This window comes from Perognathus longimembris, chromosome 11 (assembly GCF_023159225.1).
Source record: "Perognathus longimembris pacificus isolate PPM17 chromosome 11, ASM2315922v1, whole genome shotgun sequence".
NCBI classification, from domain to species: Eukaryota; Metazoa; Chordata; class Mammalia; order Rodentia; family Heteromyidae; genus Perognathus; species Perognathus longimembris.
The window spans coordinates 68,098,246-68,099,553 of NC_063171.1; positions in this window are offsets into that span (position 1 = coordinate 68,098,246).

Sequence of the window (1,308 nt, forward strand, 5' to 3'; positions counted from 1 at the left end):
TTTTTGCCACTAGGGAACCAAACGTGGGGCGAGGACTGGGCTGAGCTCTTTGTCTCAGAACCGCCCGAAGCCTGAGCTGAAGCCTGAATAGACTCTGGGCTCCTTTTATTCAGCCCCAGTGAGGGGAGAAAGGCGCCTGTGTGTGCGGCGGGGGTGGGGGGGGTGGGGGGTGGGGGGGTGGGGGGGGGTGGGGGGGTGGGGGTTAGGGACAGCCCTTTCAAGGCATGTTTGAGAAGATGGGAGGAGAGGTGCCAGCCGACTCCCGGGAACTGCTGGCTGGCATAGACGGTCTCCTGTTCGGGATCCGCATCTGCCTGGGGGGTTCCGGACCGAGGCGCCGGCTGTGCCCAGTCACCCAGCAGGGCCTCACCGGCCAGCGAGAGCCCCGCGGTGCTGCGGGCCTCGCCACCCCGGCCGTCCACACCTCAGCGGGTCAGGACGCGGGCCAGGACGCGGGCCGACTCGGCTCCGGGCGGCTGTGTCTGCCCTGCTTCCACCCGCGCAGCAGTGTGCGGGCAGCGAGCCGGGCAAAGCGCGGCCGGGCTCACGGGGGTGGGAGCTGCGGCCGGGCACCTCGCCGGCCTCCCTCTTTGGGGGGGCAGGGGAACCCAGCCTACCCGAGGGGAAGGGGCGAGGGCAGGCTCCCCTCGGCTCAGGACCACGCAGCCTCGCCCAGTGAGCTCGGGGGTGAACAGGAAGCCCGCGTGCGAGCCTCGGCTGCTGTGCGCGCGCGGCTCCCGTGTGCCCAGGACGCAGGTCTGCACGCCCGGCCAGCGCCCCGCAAGCCAGCGCCCCCCAAGCCAGGGCCCCGCAGACCCCGAGCGCCCCTGCCGCGCCCCCGGCCCGCGCCCGGCCTGCGGGGCCCCGGGCGCTCGCACGTGCGGGCCAGCGCCAGCCCTCGCCCCTCGCCCCACACCGCCTCGGGCCCTCCCCGGGGCTCCCCCGGCCCGGCGGGCAGCTCTGCGGGGCGCGCGCGGAACCGCCAGGGGTTTTTCAAAATGTCTCCGGCTCCCCGGGGCTGGGTCTCCGCAGGCCCGGCCCGCAGGGGCGCGGTGGGGGGGGACGGGGCCTCGGGTCCCCGCAGGGGCGCGGTGGGTGGGGACGGGGCCTCGGGTCCCCGCAGGCGCGCGGTGGGGGGGACGGGGCCTCGGGTCCCCGCAGGCCCGGCCCCTGGCGCGCGCGGTGGGGGGGGCGGGCGCGCGGTGGGGCGCGCGGTGGGGGGGGCGGCGGGGCGCGCGGTGGGGGGGGCGGGCGCGCGGTGGGGGGGGCGGTGGGGCGCGCGGTGGGGGGGGCGGCGGGGGGGGGGGG